Source organism: Hordeum vulgare, chromosome 7H, assembly GCF_904849725.1.
Source record: "Hordeum vulgare subsp. vulgare chromosome 7H, MorexV3_pseudomolecules_assembly, whole genome shotgun sequence".
NCBI classification, from domain to species: domain Eukaryota; kingdom Viridiplantae; phylum Streptophyta; class Magnoliopsida; order Poales; family Poaceae; genus Hordeum; species Hordeum vulgare.
Genome location: NC_058524.1, coordinates 463,167,280 through 463,181,593, shown reverse-complemented (window position 1 = coordinate 463,181,593; position 14,314 = coordinate 463,167,280).

The window sequence follows — 14,314 nt, the reverse complement described above, 5'->3', positions numbered from 1 at the left end:
ACTAGGAGTTCGACCGTACTGATAAGATGTGTAATAGGTGGTATGTGGATTTCCCTGTCATCGGGTCTGATCCCGATCTGATCATAGATCATGCCTTGAACATTAGTCATGCCCAAGGATTGGATCTGGTCGAGGAATTTATACATTGTTTAGGTTTCAGCGACGGTTGCGCCATCTGTATGCTCGGGTGCTACTAGTGTTCCTAATCCCTCGGCTGTGCACGAGGTCGAATTCCGGGAGACCTTGGCTAAAGCAAGTTCGGACGCCCCAACCCTGTTAGGCTTTAAGGCTGGGTTAGGGGTGATCTTTGTTCTGATGATTGGATCCGCGGCCTCGGAGGACAAAACGTCGAGGTCCACGTGTTCCTTCAATGGAGCGGAAACCTTGTTAACACAAGGTCTCCCAGGGGGGTCGGCGGTGAACCCTAGGCTCCCGAACCTGACTTCCTGATCGGGGGGGAGTTCCCGATCTAACCAAGGTGGATGGCCGGATTGGCATGCAGAACGATGCTTCTGAATGCGAAGATTTGTCCGGGGACGAACAAGTCCGTGTTATGGACCTCCTCACTGATCACTAGTTGTGCCATCGAACCATTTGACGATCCTATAGTGGAACTCTCAATGAAAGCACCAATGTCGGTGTCAAAACCGTAAGATCTCTGTAGGGGATCCCGAACTATGGACCTTGGATCAATGCTTTGCACGAAGAGAGGGGAGACAACGGTTTACCAAGGTTCGGGCCCTCCTATGGAGGTAACACCCTACATCCTGCTCAATTGGAATTATAAATATGATTACAGAGTTGATCTACCTCGAGATCGTATATGCTAAACCCTATATGATTTAGCCTGCTCTATACGAATAGGGGTCCCTGGTATATATAGACACCACGGTCCCTAGGGTTTACAAGATACCGACTATAATCGGGAATAGATGAGCCGACCTAGTCCTTCTAAGCTTGGAGTCCATGTCAATCCTCGGTGCTTTCCTTCCTTCGTACGAAGTCATCGATCATCCGGACTCTGATGGTCAGGTCCACGGGCTGGCGCCCCGAGGACCCCTTAGTCCAGGACTCCCTCACCTGGCCCGATCTCTGCTTTGGGAATCGTGGAAAATTCCTTCTTCTGCCAACCCTAGACGAATGAGGCGCTCCCTTTGCTACGTCGATAACATGGACTACGGGCGAGCCAGAGTCAAACACGAGTGAAACTTCAGCTTGGGCCGAGGTCTCGGCCAAATACCCAGAACCTACAGAGCCCACTGTTGTCATGTTCTAATCAGGCCCATCAAGCCCCAAAAGATTTTTCAAACGCAGCGAGCAATGAACTCGGATCTCGGCCGACGACCTCGTCACACACGCAGCGACACCGCCACCGATGTTTCTTGTCCCGAACGACTTTCCATGATGAAGAATCAATGAAATTAGAAACGGTTAATTTGGGAAGACTTACCTTAGGTAGCGGGCCAACCCAAGGCCGAACCATCGACGTCGTCTTTCTATGACGTCCCATCGGTCCTCCTCCAGTGTTCAGGTCCTTATGCGCCACCGCAGCAATCGGAGGCAACAATGGTGATGAAGACCCCGGCATGACAGTCATCATTGGCCCACCCTCGAACGACACCTCCCGTCCATCCTCGCCGTCTTCATCATCAGCGAGCACCAAGAACCGATCCCCAAACTACCGTTGCTCGTGACGCATAGTTGGTGTGGTACTGGTTAAATCGACGAACTCTACCACCGAGCTCGACTCCTATTCCATCGAAATTGGACCCCCGGACCATGATAGTGTAGATATCGATCTTGATAAGCCCCCCATCTTTGATCCATTCGTCGCCCTGCAAATACCTCCCTTTGGTGATCCATCTTGATGGAGAGGAGAACTGGATGTATCCATCGCAACTAGATCCCCGCAGAACCTTATCGGCGGATGCGAACTAGGCACTCCACCGCCCCGTCACGGTCTTCATCGGCCTCGTCTAAGTCATCACGGACTCTGGCACCGACGGATCTGGTCTGATCGCGGAATCCGAAGGAGCCCGAGCCGACTCCGGCGGTGGCTCGGGCGATAGGGGCGGTGGTGCCTGGGCCACCCCCCCCCCCCCCCCGGTCACCTCCTCACTCTCCTCACATGTCAAGGTTATCTCGGTCTTTCTCCTTGTTTATGCATTCACCCGCAAAAACCTAAGATGATTTTGCATTGAGTTATACTAAAGCACACAAGTAATATGGATAAGAAAAATAGTTGATCCACCAACCGCCATGGCATTCATCATGTTTAACGGTTCTTTTTTCCTCACATCTCATGTAAGCACTAGCAAGTACATCTTCCATATAAATAAACTAATAAAGCTATAGAAAAATCTAGTGTGTTTCCCTCAAAAAAGAAAATTCTTGTGCCTTGATGCCGGTGGCATGCGAGCCATCGCATGCCGAAGTGGCATGTGAGTTGCCGGCTGTCACGTTAGGCTTTCAGCAAACAAAACTAGGCATGTACCAACAGATTAGAGCAACTTAAGGCGGATCATCAAATATATAGGGATACGTGGGAGGAGACGTTATCTTAATATTATATGTTTTTTCAGTCTCTCGAAAATGTTTATAGAAATAAAATATGCATGAATGCGTTCATACACTAGAGTATTTTTTTGAAACGGGGCAAAAGATTTGTCATTTTCATTGATTAAGAAGAAGAGAGTTGCTCAGATAATTAGGAGAAAATCGGACGAAAACCAAGATTACAAACCCTACAAGGGGGCACGCGGACGACTTGGCCATAAACACCAAACAGTCGACCGAAGCATCGAGGACAAGACAGCTCCGATGTTGCCAACGAACTTCACAAAGAAAGTTATAAGCCTCGCACTGACCTAGTCCAACGCAACACCCAGAAAGCATCGCTCACTAAAAGATGCCCTCATGGAGTCATCATTGCCACAGAGGCCCTGTCGCCCGCAACTTCAACTTCTCTATCATAGCCAGAAATCAGCATAGGTGCATCCATTGACGTACCAGACCGTCGACAACAGAAGGACAAGTCGTGAATATGCTCTGCTCATCACCATAGTCGTTATCACGCTCGTCGCAACGCGACAGCAAACTCGCACCGATGGTCAGACACGTGTCGACCGCAATGTCGTGCATGTCCAGCCTGTCGGAAGTGCCAAAGGGGCCAAGATCTCAAAGATGGTGCCCCCAAGAGGGAATGCAACGCAGAGACGACACTGACGCCCGATCCTACAAGGATCTTGACTTTCGCCCGAAGATCTTGAACCGAGAGGAGAGGTTCCACACAACTCCTCAACGACGCTTTTAAGAAAGATAATGACGCCCACAGGCACCGTCGTCATCGGCCGGCAAGAAACCAGCCCACCTTTCGCGTGGAGTACACAGCCTTCACTCTCACATCGTTGACCAAAGACAACCAGCACCTCCACTGACTTGTGCACCCATGAAAATCACTCACGCCAACACTGCACAAGGACCACCAACGCACTTGCCGCCGCAGCTCTGCCACATAGCACCAGCAAGCCCCGGACGAGCCAGATCCAAGCACCGCACCTTGTTGTGTGCAGAAGCACGCCCACGCATAGACTACTTGCACGGACGGGATGGCTGCCACACCTCCCCACCCAGGTCAGACGGATCTGGGTGCTGAGGCAGGGAGCACCGCTACAGCACGCCCAGAGAGCCGCATCACGGACGGGCCTCTACCACCAGATCGACACCACATGACGCCCTCAAAAGAGTCGTCCACTGGATCCACTATGTGGCTGCTAGGACGTTGTTGTCGGCCGCACGGTCGAGGCCGCCACGCCGCCGAGTCGACGCCCACGAACGGGAGAAGAAAGACCGCCACCCCACCTCACCCGTGCCGGTCAGACCTGCAAGAGCACGATCCGGTGCCGCCGTACCCGGGAGATGTTGTGGCTGGGCCGGCGAGCCAGAGGGGAACGAAGCCGCAGCACAGTGCAGCAAGCCCGGACGCTGCAGCGCAACGAGAGCCTCCCACCACCGAAGGAACGAAGTTGCAGCACAGCAAGCGCCCCGCTGACGCAGTCCATGGCACGGGCTTAGCCCGGTCACATCCTCCAGCGATGACAAGGGGGGATGAGGTACAGGGAGGTGTTGGTGGCCCGGTGGCTAGGGTTCCCCCGAGTCACCTTGGGGCGACGCGGTGATAGGGAGGAGTATATGTATGTGTATATGAGCGTTTGCATCTACATTGTGTTAAAAAAATACAAGTATGTCCAGGCATGTTCACAGATAGCTAGCCAACGGAAATTAACAAATAGAATTGAACACCGATATTTAATTGATATTTGGAATAATTTTTAGATAACAAAAGAACCCTAAGAAAAAATCCTACTTTACTCCTTCCCGTTAGAGGTGAGGTCAACGGCCAAGTGCAGGACGGACTGGCGTCATCATCATTGTGGCCGGCTAGAATGAGGGGGATGCTTGACGATGCCCGGGTTGTTGGAAATATGCCCTAGAGGCAATAATAAATTGGTCGTTATTATATTTCCTTGTTCATGATAATCGTTTATTATCCATGCTATAATTGTATTGATTGGAAACTCAAATACATGTGTGGATACATAGACAACACACTGTCCCTAGTGAGCCTCTAGTTGACTAGCTCGTTGATCAAAGATGGTCAAGGTTTCCTGACCATAGACAAGTGTTGTCACTTGATAACGGGATCACATCATTGCCCAAAACTATAAATGTAGCATATGATCGTGTCAGTTTATTGCTACTGTTTTCTGCATGTCAATGTATCTGTTCCTATGACCATGAGATCATGCAACTCCCAGACACTGGAGGAATACATTGTGAGTTACCAAACGTTGCAACATAACTGGGTGACTATAAAGGTGCTCTACAAGTATCTCCAAAGGTGTCTGTTGGGTTGGCATGGATCAAGACTGGGATTTGTCACTCCGTGTGGCGCCGGTGACGATGAAGATCATGTCGGTGCTTTGGTGATGGAGATCAACAAGCACAAGATCATTGCCATATCATGTCACTTATGATTTGCATGTGATGTTAACCTATTATGCACCTTATTTTGCTTAGAACGATGGTAGCATTATAAGGTGATCCCTCACTAAAATTTCAAGATAAAATTGTGTTCTCCCCGACTGTGCACCATTGTGACAGTTCGTGTTTTGAGACACCACATGTTGATTGGGTGTGATAGACTCAACGTTCACATACAACGGGTGCAAAATAGTTGCACACGCGGAAAACTCGGGTTAAACTTGACGAGCCTAGCATATACACACATGGCCTCGGAACACAAGAGACCGAAAGTTCGAGCATGAATCATATAGTTGATATGATCAACATGGAGATGTTCACCACTGAAATTATACTCAATTCACGTGATGATCGGACTTGAGTTAGTAGATTTGGATCATGCGCCACTTGAATGACTAGAGGGATGTCTATTTGAGTGGGAGTTATTAGTAATATGATTAGCTAAACTCAATTATCAAGAACATATTCAAAAGGTCTTAACAAATTATGTTGTAGTTTGCGTTGTAGCTCTACTGTTTTTAGATATGTTCCTAGAGAAAATTTAGTTGAAAGATGATAGTAGCAATTATGCGGACTGGGTCATTAAATTGAGGATTGTCCTCATTGCTGCGTAGAAGGCTTATGTCCTTAATGCACCGCTCGGTGTGCTGAACCTCAAGTGTCGTGTGTGGATGTTGCGAATATCTGACATACACGTTTTTGATGACTACGTGATAGTTCAGTGCGTAATACTTAACAGCTTCGAATTGAGGCGCCGAAGACGTTTTGAACGTCACGGAACATATGAGATGTTCCAAGAGATGAAAGTAGGATTTCATGCGCATGCCCTTGTTGAGAGGTATGAGACCTACGACAAGATTCTTTGTCTATAGAGTAAAGGGGAAAAGCTCAATTGTTGAGCACGTGCTCAGATTGTCTATGTGCTACAATCGCTTGAATCGAGTGGGATTAATCTTCCAGATGAGATAGTGATGGTTCTCCAAAGTCACTGCCACCAAGCTACTAGAGCTTCATGATGAACTATAACATATCAAGGATAGATATGATGAACCTTAAGCTATTCACGACGTTTAACATCGCGAAACTAGAAATCAAATAGGAGCATCAATTGTTGATGGTTAGTAAAACCACTAGTTTCAAGAAGGGCAAGGGCAAGAAGGGATACTTCATGAAACGGCAAACCAGTTGCTGCTCTAGTGAGGAAACCCAAGGTTGAACCCAAACCCGAGACTAGGTGCTTCTGTTATGAGGGGAACGGTCATTGAGGCGGAACTACCCTAGATACTTGGTAGATGAGAAGGCTGGCAAAGTCGACAAAAGTATATTGGATATACCTAATATTGATGTGTACCTTACTAGTACTCCTGGTAGCACCAGGGTATTAGATACCGGTTCAGTTGCCAAGTGTTAGTAACTCGAAATTATAGCTACGGATTAAATGGATACTAGCAAGGGTGAGGTGACGATGTGTGTTGGAAGTAATTCTAAGGTTGATGTGACCAAACATCGAACGCTCCCTCTACCATCAGGATTAGTGTTAAACCTAAATAATTGTTATTTGGTGTTTGCGTTGAGGATGAACATGATTAGATCGTGTTTATTCATTTAAAGAGAATAATGGTTATTCTATTTGCTTGAATAAATACCTTCAATGGTTTATTGAATCTCGATCATAGTGCTACACATGTTAATAATATTGATGCCAAAAGATACAAAGTAGTAATGATAGTACCACTTACTTATGGCACTGCCACTTGAGTCATGTTGGTATAAAATGCATGAAGAAGCTCCATGTTGATGGATCTTTGTACTCACTCATTTTTGAAACGTTTGAGACATGCAAACCATACCTATTGGTATAAACGCATAAAGAAACTCCATGCAGATGGATCGTTTGGACTCACTTGATTTTGAATCACTTGAGACATGCAAATCATACCACATGGGTAAGATGACTGAAGGCCTCGTTTTCTAGTGAGATGGAACTAGAAAGTAACTTATTGGAAGTAATACATTTGGATGTATGCAGTCCAATGAGTGTTGAGGCACGCAGTGGATATCGTTATGTTCTTACTTCACACATGATTTGAGTAGATACTAGTGTATTTGCTTGATGAAACACACGTCTGAATTATTGAAAGGTTCAAGTAGTTTCAGAGTGAAGTTGAAGATCGTCATGACAAGAGGGTAACATGTCTACGATATGATCATAGAGATGAATATCTAAGTTATGAGTTTGGTACACAATTAAGACAAATGTGAAAATTGTTTCACATCTCATGCCACCTAGAACACCATAGTGTGATGGTGTGTCCGAACGTCATAGCCGCGCCCTATTTGATATGGTGCATACAATGATGTCTCTTATCGAATTACCACTATCGTTTATGGGTTATGCATTAGAGACAACCGCATTCATTTTAAATAGGACACCACGTATTTCCATTGAGATGACACCGTATGAACTATGGTTTGGAGAAACCTAAGCTGCCGTTTCTTAAAAGTTTGGGGCTGAGACGCTTGTGTGGAAAAGTTTAAGCATGATAAAGTCGAACCCAAAGCGGATAAAAGCATCTTCATAGGACACCCAAAACAGTTGTGTATATCTCCTATCTCGGATCCGGAAGCAAAGTGTTTGTTTCTAGAAACGGGTCCTTTCTCGCGAAAAAGTTTCTCTCGAAAGAATTGAGTGGGAGGATGGTGGAACTTGATGAGGTTACTGAACCATCACTTCAACCAGTGTGTAGCAGGGCGCAGGAAGTTGTTCCTGTGGCACCTACACCAATTGAAGTGGAAGCTAATGATAGTGATCTTGAAACTTCGGATCAAGTTAGTGCAAACCTCGTAGGTCGACAAGGTCACGTACTTCTATAGAGTGGTGCGGTAACCCTGTCTTGGAGGTCATGTTGTTGGACAACAAATGAACCTACGAGCTACGGAGAAGCGATGGTGGGCCCGGTTTCCGGCAAATGGCTCGAGGCCATGAAATCCGAGAGAGGATCCATGTATAAAACAAAGTGTAGACTTTGGAAGAACTACTTGATAGTCGTAAGACTATTAAGTGCATATGGATCTTTAAAACGAAGACACACGATGACGGTGAAAAGTCACAATTAAGAAAAGCTCGACTTGTCGCAAAGATGTTCCCGACAAGTTCAAAGAGTTGACTATGATGAGACTTTCTCACTCGTAGCGATGCTAAAAGTCTGTTGGAATTATGTTAGCAGATGATGCATTATTTATGAAATATTGCACATAGGATGTCAAAACATTGTTTCCTCGATGGTTTCCTTGAGGAAAGGTTGTATGTGATACAACGAGAAGGTTTTGTCGATCCTAAGGATGCTAACAAGTATGCGAGCTCCAGCGATCCTTCTATGGACTGGTGCAACCATCTTGGAGTTGGAATATATGCTTTGATGAGATGATCAAAGTTTTTGGGTGTATACAAGGTTTGTGAGAAACTTGTATTTCCAAGGAAGTGAGTGGGAGCATTATAGAATTTCTGATGAGTATATGTGGTTGACATATTGTTGATTGGAAATGATGTACAATTTCTGGAAAGCATATAGGGTTGTCTGAAAAGGTGTTTTCAGAGGAAAACCTGGATTGAGCTACTTGAACATTGAGCATCAAGATCTATAGAGATAGATCAAGACGCTTGATAAAACTTTCAATGAAAAGCATGCCTTGACAAGTTTTTGAAGGAGTTCAAAATAGATCGGCAAAGAAGGAGTTCTTGGCTGTTCGTAAGGTGTGAATTTGAGTAAGACTCAAAGCCCGACCAAGGCAGAAGAAAGAGAAAGGACAAAGGTCGTCCCCTATGCATTAGCCATAGGCTCTATAGTATGCTATGTTGTGTACCGCACCTGATGGGTGCCTTGCCATGAATTTGTCAAGGGGTACAAAGAGTGATCCAGGATTGAATCACTGAACAGCAGTCAAAGTTATCCTTAGTAACTAGTGGACTAAGGAATTTTTCTCGATTATGGAGGTGATTAAAGAATTCGTCGTGAAGGGTTACGTCGATGCAACCTTTGACACTAATCTGAATAACTCTGAGTAGTAAACCGGATTCGTATAGTGGAGCAGTCATTTGGAATAGTTCCAAAATGGCACGTTGGTAGCAGCACGTACATGATGACATAGAGATTTGTAAAGCACAATCAGATCTGAAATGTTCAGACCCGTTGACTAAAACCTCGCTCACAAGCAAGACAAGATCAAACCCTGGAACTGTATGGGTGTTAGATTCATCAAAATCACATAGTGTTGTGAACTAGATTATTGACTCTAGTGCAAGTGGGAGACTGTTGGAAATATGCCCTAGAGTCAATAATAAATTGGTTATTATTACATTTCCTTGTTCATGATAACCGTTTATTATCCATGCTACAATTGTATTGATTGGAAACTCAAATACATGTGTGGATACATAGACAACACACTGTCCCTAGTGAGCCTCTAGTTGACTAGCTCGTTGATCAAATATGGTCAAGGTTTCCTGACCATAGACAAGTGTTGTCACTTGAAAACGAGATCACATCATTGGGATAATGATGTGATGGACAAGACCCAAAACTATAAATGTAGCATATAATCGTGTCAGTTTATTGCTACCGTTTTCTGCATGTCAATGTATCTCTTCCTATGACCATGACATCATGCAACTCCCGGACACCGGAGGAATACCTTGTGGGTTACCAAACGTCGCAACGTAACTGGGTGACTATAAATGTGCTCTATAGGTATCTCCAAAGGTGTCTATTGGGTTGGCATGGATCAAGAGTGGGATTTGTCACTCCGTGCGACGGAGAGGTATCTCGGGGCCCATTCGGTAATACAACATCACAACAAGCCTTGCAAGCAATGTGACTAAGGAGTTAGTTATGGGATCTTGTATTACGGAACGAGTAAAGATACTTGCCGGTAACGATATTGAACTAGGTATGGAAATACCGACGATCGAATCTCGGGCAAGTAATATACTGAAGGATAAAGGAAACAACATAGGGATTAACTGAATCCTTGACATAGAGGTTCAACCAATAGAGATCTTCGTAGAATATGCGGGAGCCAATATGGACATCCAGGTCCCGCTATTGGTTATTGACCGGAGAGTGTCTCAGGTCATGTCTGCATAGTTCTCGAACCCGCAGGGTCGGCACACTTAAGGTTCGGTGACGTTTCGATATAGTTGAGTTATAGGTGTTGGTGACCGAAGGTTGTTAGAAGTCTTGTATGATATCTCGGGCGTCACAAGGAGCTCCTAAATGGTCCGGAGATAAATATTGATATATAGGAAGTCCTCTTTTGGTCACCGGAAAAGTTTCGGACTCATCGGTAGTGTACCGGGAGTGCCGGGAGGGTACCGGAGACCACCGGGAGGGGTGTGTAACGACCCAAAAGGGTTCATGGGCTGTGAGAGGAGGTATACCAGCCCTTGGTGGACTGGACAAAGCCTCCCCTAAAGGCCCATGCGGCTGGAATAAAGAAACAAGGCAAAAAGATCAAAAGGTGGAAAGAGTTTCCAATTGGGAGGGTGTCCTAATAGGATTCCACCACCCTTGTGGGAGGTGGATTCCTCCTCCTTGGTTTGGTCGAGCCCTAGTGGATTCCTTTGGAGGCCAAGCCTCCTCCCTCTCTCCTCCTATATATACTAGAGGTTTTGAGGGTTTTTTAACACACAACTTTGCCACGTGCTGCCCTCTCCTCTAGTTTGTAGTTCTTCCTCTAGATCGGTTCTGCGGAGCTCGGGTGGAGCCCTACAGTAATAGATCACCACCACCACCGGAGCACCGTCACGCTGCCTGGGAACTCATCTACATCCCTGTCTCTCTTGCTAGATCAAGAAGGCGGAGATCGTCATCGAGCTATACGTGTGCGGAACGCGGAGGTGACGTCCGTTCGGCACTTGATCGGGACGAATCGTGGGACGGATCGTGGGACGGTTCGAGGGACGGATCGTGAAGACGTACCACTACATCAACCGCGTTTATTAACGCTTGCGCTTAGCGATCTACAAGGGTATGTGGATCTGATCTCCCTCTCGTAGATGATCATCACCATGATAGGACTTTGTGTGCGTAGGAAATTGTTTGTTTCCCATGCAACGTTCCCCAACACAGGTCTATCACAACATTGGTCGCGGTGGTAGTGTGAGGCGGGCGCTCCACCTACTATTGATCCTCTGGGGTCGATGATCCTCCATGAGCGACAAATTATATTGATGCTCCACATGTCGTAGTCTAAAAACGGATAGCGGTTGCTAATCCACGGGCGCGTGCTCCTCCTCTGTGTTCACCATGTTGTAGTGTTGCTCCTCCTGCAATAGGCTAAACCTCGTAAAGCGAGCGTCGCATCCTCATCTCCCTCATTCATCGAGATCTCGGCCATGACCATGGGATCACTTGTGGGAGATATGTCATAGAGGCAATCATGTATGATGATATTTCCTATGTGTTTATGAATAAAGATAGTCCTTGGACATTATCAATGGTGTGCATTAATAAGTACGTGACTTGTTTGTGAGATTATTCATTGTATGATGACTGTTCTAAATAGTTCCTAGTCGAAAGGGTTGTGTGAATGTGCAGCCAACTAGACTAGCATATGACACGGTGGATGGTACGGTCTCACTGACCATGTAGGATTGGATACTCGCCGAATAATATGGACTCGGAAAGATCTGGTCAGATTCGACGTAATCGGATTCGAGTCGAAATAAGGTTCGAGTTGGATAGACCCGACTATGAGACGAAGTGATAGGTCATCTATGAGTCTCTAGAACAACATATGTTCTATGTCCTAAGACGTGAGATGGTGTGTGTACTCGGGATGGTGACAGGCCTGCTTTGGGTCGACCAAACGCTACTTTGTGACTGAGTAATTATAAAAAGATACATTTCGGGCTTGTCCAAACCCATGCTACGAGACATGGTTGAGCAAGATGGGATTTTCCCTCCGACCAGGACAGGTATACTCTAGGCCCCTCGAGTGATCTGACGTGAATAATCATGGTCATGCGATGAGGATTATGAGATAATCTGAAGTGTTGGTTGGATTCATCGGAACGAGAAAGAGGTCGTGATGCAGCAAGGATGGCCATGTCATCCTAAGCATGACAAACATATATCGTGTGTCAAAGGTAAGAGAAGTGTGAAGTATAGGTTTGCCTAACGAGCGTCATAGGACACTTGAAGTCGGCACGTTTTGCTAGAGGCTGCTACCGACTAGCAGAGACGGATGTGATCTGACTCGCAACCAAGTGAATGAGAACCTAAGGATCGCACGCTTAAGGGAAGGAACTTGTGGGCTTTAGGATCCGTGCGAGGCCCAAGAGTTGAGCCCACGACGGATGCCTATATAGAGTGGAGGTGTGGCACACTTATTCGGTTGATTACTTTGGCACAGTCGTTAGGGCCTTGCATGTGTTGCAATTAGCCACCTCCACTCGCCGCCGACTGTGTGATCGGACCTAGCAGTCCGTCGCATGTGTTCCTCCTGCATGTGCGGATATCGTTAGAGGTGATGCACTTGCACCGCTCTGGCGAACCTGTACGTGTGGTCTGATGACCTGCTGTTTGAGGGAGATCGGATGAGGAGGAGACGACTCTTGATGCGCTCCCCCAACTCTACTTCCGCCACACAACACTTCGCGTATAATGGTAACAATGATCCATCTTTGTAGCATATCCTGGTTGTTCTGTACGTAGGAAAATTCTATATTGCAACCGATGCACCTAGCATAGAACCCAACAATGGTATCAGAGCCTCTTCTATAGAATTTGGATTCAGATAGAATGTGGAGGGGACAAATGAGATTTGCCTTCGTTTATGAGATGGGTTGTGTGCACGGTTGATGAGATCAACTGCACATGGGGACTGTTGAGGCTATGTTTTCTATCAATCGAAATTGATGAGGTTGTGACACAACCTACCCCTACCAATTAGTTTCCACCATCAGGGTTAACACTGAAACGTAAATCAGAGTGAGATTCGCAATGATCGATGAGATCGGTTAGATTAGAAAATTCGGCATGATCGAAGTACAGATCCGATCTGTGATTTTCGAAAACGTGTGTGTAGCACTGTATATTTCATACACGATCGCTCAAACGAGAAGAATGTGATTTTATGCATAACTTTGTTTTCACGTTTGATGTAAATAGTATGGCTCATATGTATTTGTTGCATATATATAATTTGACATGACCTGCGTGTCATGATTGTCAGCCGACATGAGCCAGAGTGTTGTCGTTATAATATATAATGACCTGCGTGTCAACTTGTGATTCTCCGTAAAATTCATTACTAGTTGCAGTACTTGGAGGATAGAGATCAAGCTCGAGGCTTTGGCATGTCGGTGTGACAAGAAAAATGGAGTTTTGCCCTAGTCATCAGAGTCAGAGCCGGCCTGGAAGGACGTCCATGAAGGAGTCATACTATTTCACATATTTATGTTTATATGTGATTGATGCTTCTTGTTTCTATGCATGTTAAAATGGTAGAAATATCCCTCGTTAATATCAAGTGCATTGCCATTCCAAATGTTGCACCTTTGCACGTCAAGTACGTCTAGCAGTGGGCTCATAAAATTTAGGTGCTACTAGGTGTCCTTGAATTGGAGGGCTTGTGTCGTACATGGACATGCACTGCATCAAGTTAACTTGACAATGCTATGAAAACGGTTTTGGGGCCTTGTGGCGAAGAAGGTCGGGAGTTGGGGTATAAGATACCTACCCGACCGACAAGAGTCGTATAAAGATACGATTGGCAATGACTTGCTTACCGAATAGGCAAGTTGGCTAGCAATGATGCTAAAGCTCACTAGTCGATTGCGCTAAACGGATCCCGAAACACTCAGAGTTTGTGGAGGGATGTCGACTTCAGTGGGAATAGTTATGCTTAAGGCTTGAATTACTCTACATAAACACATTGTTTAGTGATTGCATATTTTCTGTTGTAGATCAATGGCACCACGTGCTCAAAACAACTTTTTTGTTGAAATCAATTCTTAAAAAGGATAAGCTGAATGGAACAAACTTTACCACATGGTATAGAAATTTGAGAATTGTTCTCAAGCACAATAAAAAGGAACATATTCTAGAGGATCCACTTCAAGAGGTACCAGTCTATAATGCTAATGCCAAAACCAAGAATTTTGGGGAACGTTGCATGGGAAATAAAAAAATTCCTACGCACACGAAGACCTATCATGGTGATGTTCATCTACGAGAGGGAGATTGGATCCACATACCCTTGTAGATCG